This window comes from Parasteatoda tepidariorum, chromosome 8 (genome assembly GCF_043381705.1).
Source record: "Parasteatoda tepidariorum isolate YZ-2023 chromosome 8, CAS_Ptep_4.0, whole genome shotgun sequence".
Taxonomy (NCBI): Eukaryota; Metazoa; Arthropoda; class Arachnida; order Araneae; family Theridiidae; genus Parasteatoda; species Parasteatoda tepidariorum.
Window position 1 is genome coordinate 206,840 of NC_092211.1, and position 8,778 is coordinate 215,617.

Consider the following 8,778-nt stretch of genomic DNA (forward strand, 5'->3'; position numbering starts at 1 on the left):
AAAAAAAAAAAAAAAAAAAAAAAAAAAAAAAAAAAAAAAAAAAAAAAAAAAAAAAAAAAAATCTAAATAAATATATATCTTTCTCAACGAAGAAAATGTTTAATTTTTGAATCAGCCAAGCTATAGTAAACACAACTATTTCTTAATTGCATTTAATTTTAATGGATTTACATAAATAAAAAGTTGGCAGTTGATCACATTGTTTGGTGACTTCTTACTTGTGATCAGCTAACCAAAAATATTTATTTACTTTTAAGTATGACACTATAGGACAGTATTTATTTTAGTCTTAACTAAATGAAAATCCAGCAACTAAATTACAATTATGACTTCCTGAGTTTAGATTCAAAGGTACTACTTACAGTAAATATTTACCATTACTACAACACAATTTTAAATGATGCAATTTGACTAATATGGAGTTATCTTAACAAAGCTGGAATTTAGGAAAAAACTTGTAAACATAATTATTTCAAACTAATAAATGTACTTTAAAGTATAAACATGTCAATACAGAGAGAAATAAAAGACAGGATAATTAATATTAACAAAGCAATACAAATACTAGAATAAATAGCACCAATAAAATAAATAAAATAGCTAGAAACTTAGATAATTAAGTTTTATTAATCATCAAATATATTTACTAAAAAAGCTTAAGACAAAATAGATAAAATATTAATTATCTATAATGAAAATTGCAAAAGAAAAAATATTTTTCCGAAAATATTCTTAACTTGAAATTATTTCAAAATTATAATATTTCCTCATCTTTTAGAATCATTATCACATTAAGAAACTAGTTGGTTCACACTCTTTAAATATAAATGCATTAAAAATTAACTTGCAAGAGAGAGAAAATTAGCCTTCAAAAAAAAAAAAAATTTATTCCACTTTCAGTAAATGTTCTCATGAAGAGTTAAAAATGCAAAAAATCTTTGTTACAACTTGAACACTTGCAAGCTGCTGTGCTTTATAAAAAGAATGCAATGATGTTAACAATAATGATGATGTAACAGTTTAAACGATAAATTTTTTATGTTGGTAACAGTAAGCTCAAATATTTCATTATATATTCATGATGAGACAATAACTCAACAGCGTCTTAAAAATCTTTTGATTTCAACAGGAAGCTCGAACTTTTATATTCATACAATGTTATCACCAAAAATTGTTATTACAGTTCAAGCTCCTGTTATTGTTCATTCAAACCAAGAATGTCAATACGAGGTTGATAATACAACATCAAAGGTGGTTTTTTGGATCTCCATCGAGTCACATAGATAAATTTTAAAGTATGATCCTTTCCCAATATTTCATCATTACATAAAATGTCCACAGAGCCATACTTTTGTAAATCTGAAAATAACTTTTTTGCTATTAGTTTTTTAACATGAGCAATTGTGGTACGGGAAGAACAGCAAATAAATTTTCTCGTAAGTGGTCTTAACTCATTGTTGTTGGATTCTAACTGAATGCAAACTCTGTCCTCAGTTATGGCATCAACAGTTCTAGATTCGGAATCAGAAACTTTCATTTTCCTGTCTTTAATAACAATCATGTGTTTTTTCCTGTACGGTATACCCTGTACTTGACAGAATACTTTTTCTCGTATAACCTCTTTATATTGCAAATCCGGTACTAGTTTATAAACAATATCTTGCATAGTTCTATCTAGCCTTATACCATGCAGGGGATTACTGCGATGTATTGTAACGTTGCATTTAGGACAATTTCCTCCGTCTTTCGCTTGCAATCTTTTTATAATACAGCTTTTGCAAAACGTATGCAAACATTCTGTGATAGCTGTAGCATCGATTAAATAACCTTTGCAAATGAAGCAGGAAATGTACGGATTCAGTGTACTTAATTTTACACGAGTATCCATATTTAGAATAATGAAATTATTAATAATATGAAGCGAAAATGTTATACAAGCGTGAAGGAGATAAAAATACAAATTTCAGAACTTATTTTAAAAGAACTTGCTGGTGCAGTATTCACGCTCCTGTTAACTAAACTTAGTAGAGGTCAACCCACTTTCCAACACAAACAATAGCTTCGAAATGATTTCATAGTTGTTCGACCATTTAAGGGTTTCATTCGATGTTTTATAAAACGTGTGCATCTACAGATGAGTTTTCACACTAGCACAACACTACAAAACAGTCACTAGATTAAAGAATACACCACATGCCTTTGGCGCGCGTTCATGGTTATGACAACTAAAATGGAACGAGTTCAAGGAGCCATATTGCTTTGTCTTCGGTAAATTCCATAAGCATTTAAAAAACAAGAAATTCTAAGTTTAAATCCCAGAGAAGTGATGTTTATTTACAAAGAACACAGCTAGTGTCTTTTGACAACATTCTATAAGCCAATCAAACAAATCTAATAGGAGAAATGTACAATGACGACGCAGCACGAAGTTTCCTTGCAATGGACGCCGTCGGGATTGGATATTTCTGACCAACGAATGGAGAGACACTCTTCATTCAACCAATGACCGTTTAATCGCAACACTTGCGGCTTAATCAAAAAAAATTTAATGAAGAAAACTCCTAAACTAATTTTAAACAATAACAAAACTATCACTTACCTTAAATTTGAGCCAGGAACAATCTTGAAGGTAATTAAGTCACCTATCCACGCTTCTACTCACTTCAGGAAAAGGATATAACCGTCCGCCATCAACGAAATAGTTATGTCAGTGAACGGAAAAGCGTGAAAGAAGAGAAATTCGCCTAAGGCGAAACGCCCTCTGGCGGATTCATGAAATAAAGAAATTATAAAATTCGGTGTTTTTTTTTTCTTATTAAATTACAGGTAAGACAAAAAAATGAAAAGGTTTTAATAGAGAGAGAAGGTTTGATTTCTAAAATGTTGCAGTGAGTTTCAAGAAAAAAAAATTGAAATCTTAAAGAGAAGTTAATAAATTTATTGATTTAAAAAGGGGAGGGGATCTGAAATCGGATCGTATTTACAAATTTTTTTTCTTTTTCTTTTTTTAATAATCCGGTATTTGAAAAACTATGAAACAATCTCCATATGAATGGAGGGAAAATACATATAGATATTTTTTTAAGAGTTGAAAAACCTGGGGGAAATAGATCTTCTCGAAAAAAGTGAAACTTTTTCTTTCTTCACTATAAAGCATTTTTTTTCTTCTTATTTACTACCGATTTTCTTCATTTCTGTCTTACTTAATTATTGATAATTTTTTTAAAATTTGCATAATTTGCTTTTCTCCAGTGTTGTTGAATGGTAAACCAGGTGCCATCTTTTTAAGATTTGGACAATAATTAAAAAAAATAAATAAATAATAAATAAAATGTGAATTTTCAAATTGAATATTTGTTATGAATTTGATGAAACATTTTTAGATTGAAACCAGCGAGAGCAAAGTCTTAATGGCGACTGAGGGGGGGGGGCGAAATTTAAGTCAAGGGGGGTCAAGAGGGCAAACTTTGATTAAAAAGAGTCTGTAAGACGTTTTTTTAATCAATGCTGCTTTAAGTCATCTTTATTTGTTTAAGATATTATTTGTTTAATCGATAATGTGTCTTTATCACACTTTTTTTTTAAAAATTTCTTTAAAATTTTTTTAAAATTTATTTTTTTTAAAAATTAATTGAATGAAAATGTCATAAAATTTAAATCTTCCAATATTTTTTTTCTCTTTTCTTATTCTAACGTAATCAATTCGCAAGAGTCTAATGAAACAGATCAAAAATTTCACGAAACTCAAGAGTCTAATGAAACAGATCAAGAGTCCAATGAAACAGTTCAACAATCTAATGAAACAGGCTAAAAAAAATTTTACTCACTTTTCATTTTTCTTTAAAAATATTATAATTATTCCTTAATTATATTACTTCTTTGATAGATCGAACATTTATGATATACTAAACTATTTTAAAAAGGTAAAAAGTGATTACTCATTGTTTCACCATGTTTTGTTTAAACTAAATTAAGTTCTATAAAAACTTCTGTGTTAACTAAGAGATCATTATTTTAATAGTTATCTTCATTTAATAGTAGTGCATCTCTATGGCAACCGATACTATGAATGAGTTTTAATGTAGAGAGTGAATAAAAAAGGGGAAAAAATAGGAAATAAAAAAAGCGTATTTGTCAGAGAATGCATTCATTTCATCTATCAATCAACAAATGAACGAAATTCATTAATAAACGAAACAAAACTAAAAAAGAAAAAAAAAAACATTTAAATTTTTTATAATCTCCTGCATTAAAACTGTATTTATTTTTATTCTACGCATTAAAAATACAAAAATATTCAGTTACAGGGTTTCACTCAAGCAACTAGTATCGTAAAAATAGTGTATTATTCATTAAAAAAGAAAAGAAAACAAGATCAATTTAAAAAAAAAGGTGATCGAAATACACCTACACAAAAAATATCATACACTTGATTAAAGAGATTAACCATCAGGGAGAAAAGTTTCTGAAAACATTTCCCTTGTAAAACAGTTTTTCTGTTTTTAACGAATTCTAACTCTAACCAGTAATATACAGTATACTCTCGATATATCAAAGTCAGGGACCGATAAAGACAAATTCAGGCCCAAGGACCACCAAATTTTCTGGGTCCCTTACAGAATATTTTGAAATTAAATTACTGAAGAGTAGTCCTAATAATGAAAAAGAATCTACTGAACTGCATGATTCAAGAGAAACATTCTAAGAAATTTTAAAAGCAGACAATTGAAGATTATTTTTCTAAGATGAAGTTTACGTATCTATAAATTAAAGCAAAATATAAAACAACAAAACAATGTTATGTCAAAATAAAAATAGTTTGGTAACCACAAACAATTGAAATCAGTGATTTTTGCTATAAGTCACTGATTAGCTGAATTTTTTTATTTATTGTAAGCTGGAATTATTTTTTATGTTGTACTTAAATCAACACATAGCTAGCCCACCTTTCATTAGACCTTTTATTAATTTTTGAGGCCCCTCAGAAATTGTGGGCCCTAGGCCCATGCCTATTGGGCCTAGGCTATAATCTGTCCCTGCTCAAAGTTGAAGAGACGCTAAAAAAATTTCCAGATAGCGAGTTTTCGAGACAAGTTCAGAACTAAATATGTTCTAAAAAGTAAAATAATATATTCCAAAATATTACTCTAAAAAGTAGTCGTGAAACATAAAACTAACTACGATTAAATAGGTATTTAATGACAGTTGACTAAAAGTATAAATACAACAATGATAATTTTATTTTCAAAAGTAAGACAAGAACAATTATGCATTAAATATAAAACAATTGGTTTGAGATGAATTTACGTAGTGATTTTTCCGAAAAAAATTGGACATAGCAAGAATTTGAGAAGAAACCTTTCGACATAGGAATTAAAATTAACTTTAATGGATCAGTGGTAAACCCCCCCCTCCCCCCAAAAAAAAAATTTGAAAAAAATAATAATTTTTATAATAGTTTACAAGAGAAAAAAGTATTTTAAAAATTATTTAAGAGGGCATATACACCTAGGTAGGTCGGAAAAATCGATTTTTTTTCATCTGGTTATGTTCTTCACTGTTTCAAGAATCATAATCCAAAAGATTAAAACGAAATTCGTCATAGTTTCATTGTAAACATTGATAATGTTGAAACGCGCTTCAACAGGTTTAACCAAAGATTGTATAAAGGTGAAGATGGGAAACTAGCGAAACTCGTAACTAAAATCTAGTTGCCAAAGTATCTAAAAAACGCATTACATTTATTATTTAAAGATTTTGAATACTTGAATTATTTATGTATTGTTCATTATGAAAAAAAATAGATGAGAAGACTAGCATTAAAAACCCCATTTTTTTTCCAAAAAAAAAATTAAAAAATTTTTTTTTTAATATAAAAAAAAATAATTGTGTGCGTGGGGGGGGGGGATCTGAGTCTATGACCCCGACCCCCAGAAAAATTCCTGAATCCGCCCCTGTAATGGATAAATAATGCCAAGGGATAAAATATATATATTTTTTTACATGACAAGGTTTTTGAAAAATCGAAGTTCGATAAATCAAGAGTATCCTGTACTTACATAAAATACTTCTCCAAAAGCTGAACTAGTTTCTATATCGCTTTCTGGCATAGAAAATTTTCTGTGAAGTGACAAAATTTAACTTATAAGAATTGGCGACTTTTCAGTCTTTTTAACAAGAATGAGCGACTTATCTCTGATGAAAGTGACTTTAATGGAAAAATAGTGACTCAGTGGAAAATTTATTTAAAAACCCCATATATTTTATACGGGAATTGGGTCTCAATTTGGTTGAAATTTTGATACATTGTACTCATGGGGCCCCAATGTCAAAAACAAACAGATTTCGAGATATGGGGTGTCAAACTTCCATGTCACAAAGGTTTTCAGAGTTATTTCTGTACATTATAATCAGGCAAAAGGTTAGTTTTCTTAAGTCCGTATCTCAAAATCAGTTCATTTTTTGACATTGGGGAGCCCCATGAGGAATTTTGATCAGGAGAATTTTAAGTACAGCATATCAAAATGTCAGCCAAATCGTCTGGGACCAGATTCCCCTGCACGCTTTGTTCACCTACGAATCATTATTTGTTTCGTAGCGGTCAACAGATTGTCCAATCCGAATTCAAAAATATTCAATTGAAATATCCCAAATTGTTTATTATATTAACACGTTAATTTGATTCCACAGATTGAGGTCCCGATTCAACTGTGATGTAATTTAAACTTAATCGTTTTGTTAGATTAACATAGCAACTGCATCTATAGGTTTGTTTTTTAAATTCCTATTTTATTTTTTGTTAATATAAAACTTTTTGAATGCTTTTTGCTTAAAGGGAGTGTTCAGTAATAAGGTAAAAATTAATTTCTATTAATCTTTTACAATTCTGTATTCATTATTTTAATTGTAAATGTTGACTAGGCACAGTTTTACGAAAATGTTATAAAAATTAAATCTAATTTAAAGTTTAATAGTTTATAGTAAGTAATATCACAGTATTAATAGTCGAGAATTCTTAACTTTGAAAAGGATGATAAATGAAAATGAATATTACCTTTTAATTAGAGATGAAGTTAAATTATATCTTAAAAACTTTTATTAATTTTATACTGATGACAAACNAAAAAAAAAAAAAAAAAAAAAAAAAAAAAAAAAAAAAAAAGAGTAGACAAGCCAATCATAAAATGTAGAATTTTGAAGAAAAAGGGCAATTTATTCTATTAATCACTCCTTTTCTTTAAATAAAAAAAAATGGTCTGTAGTTTCCAATTTAAATTTTTGCTCATAAACGTCCCATCAAGACTTTTTTGTGCAACAAATTATTTAACAGGAAACAGTTTGAAAATTATAACTATAATTTGCCTATGAGACTTTTTTTCATTAAAAGAAAAAAAAAAAAAAAGACAGCTGGAATTTTTTCTGTTACTTAAGTTTCAATGATTGTAAATTCATATTAATGGTTTTTGTTTAATCAATCGATTATTGTTTAAGATTGCGTTTATTATTGTAATGAGTTATCAAACCAAAAATAGGCAGTAAAATCATACATAAGGTTTAAAATCTGCATTCATTTTTCTAACAAAAAAGGGAGGAAGTAAGAATAAAGCAAGTAAGTAACAAGGCATTAGTGGTTAGTCATGTCTCTACTACACTTTTGACAAAGTTTAAAAATTTTCTTGTTTATTGTTTCGAAAAGGAAATGCTTTTTCAATAAAGTACAATAAAATGTTGCCAGCTTAGGAGAGTAGGGGGATGAAAACTATATTGAAGTAATGGATGAAATAATGTGGTGCCCATGTTGGGATTCAAACCCATGTACAGCTGGTCATGAGATTGACAGTTAGGCCTTCCTAGCTAGAGTATATACTCAATTTCAATGAGCTAAACAACATCATAAAGCATTCACCATAATACTCTCTTTCCAATCAACAGAGTGAATAAATTAAAAGGAAATGCTGATTGTGAAATGAACTTCAGAATAACCCTGAATTAGTTGATAAAGTTGCGCCATCTAATGTGAGAGATGGGAAGTACTATCTTTTTGTAATGAGTATAGCTCACATCTATGTTTACATTAGAATATTGCAAGATCAAATCAATCTTTGTCACATATTGAAGAAAGCAGGAAATAGAAAATTCTTCATGTATTGGAAGAAATTGGGGAAATATGATGTCCACACTGAGAGTTGAACCCCTATAGTTTGTCTAAAGTAAGAACTCCTCTAGTCATTCGTCTGAACCCATGGCAGTAACTATGGTAACGAGGTATAACTATTCCAAGTAGGGGTTTGGCTCAGGTCAGTGAGAGAAAGGGAATCTTTTTCTTCGGTCTACTATGTTAGTCCTAGAGTGAAGTAATGCGCTATTCTTTTTTCCATAGCAGCAGGCAATCTCAGACTTTGTGGAGGGGGGAGTTCTCATTGTAGACAAACTATATTTGGCTGGTCATGACATGCTTAACGGCCTAGTCCTCTCAGCAAGTATATATCGAATTTGCAAGGAGCCAAGTGACTTAATAAGGCCTTTACCACACAACCCGCTAATGTACTACAGTACAGAACCCGTTATCCGGAAATCAGAAAACCGGAAAAACTCAAAAACCGGGACGAAATTCGATACATTTTCCCGCCATTTAAAAAAAAATTATTTTTTTTCCTCATAAGATTTTAGGATTTTTTTTTCTTTTTTGAAAGATGTTTACCTTACCATCATTTTGGAAATAATCATTAGTGTATTACTTCATCGTTTTTTCTTCTTTTTAAGATTATTTCCAAATAT

The 8,778-nt window shown here is 29.3% G+C and overlaps 2 protein-coding genes and 1 pseudogene across 8 annotated transcripts in view; all 3 read right to left on the reverse strand.

Annotated features, from left to right (window-relative positions):
* LOC107439791 (nuclear factor Y-box C) overlaps positions 1-2,758 on the reverse strand; it is a 26,801-nt gene extending 24,043 nt beyond the window's left edge. For 4 of the 7 annotated variants that reach the window (XM_071184443.1, XM_043050790.2, XM_043050792.2 and 1 more), the window contains exon 1: positions 2,600-2,751. The gene's annotated coding sequence lies outside the window, so the exon portion shown is untranslated. Of the gene's footprint in view, positions 1-2,599 lie in introns of all 7 variants that reach the window. The other 3 variants (XM_016052493.3, XM_043050787.2, XM_043050789.2) reach the window with 2 other exon arrangements.
* LOC107438819 (serine-rich adhesin for platelets) overlaps positions 1-8,778 on the reverse strand; it is a gene marked incomplete at its 3' end in the record, with an annotated part of 316,964 nt that overhangs the window by 171,361 nt on the left and 136,825 nt on the right.
* LOC107439792 (polycomb group RING finger protein 3 pseudogene) lies at positions 612-2,532 on the reverse strand (annotated as a pseudogene).